Here is a 254-nt window from a genome sequence, read left to right on the forward strand (position 1 = left end):
AGAACCCCCCTGGAACCACATTGCCCCCCCAAAAAACACCCCCAGGGCACCAGCACCCTCCCAGTGCCCCTATGAACCCCTACAGACCCCTGTGAACCCCTACAGATCCCTACGACCCCTAAAGAACCCTACAGACCCCTACGAAACCCTACAGACCCATATGAACCCCTGCAGACCCCTATGGACCCCTACGACCCCTATGACCCCTAAAGAACCCTACAGACCCCTGCACACCCCCACAAAACCCTAAGGAC

This window comes from Calidris pugnax, unplaced genomic scaffold (assembly GCF_001431845.1).
Source record: "Calidris pugnax isolate Ruff unplaced genomic scaffold, ASM143184v1 scaffold743, whole genome shotgun sequence".
NCBI classification, from domain to species: Eukaryota; Metazoa; Chordata; class Aves; order Charadriiformes; family Scolopacidae; genus Calidris; species Calidris pugnax.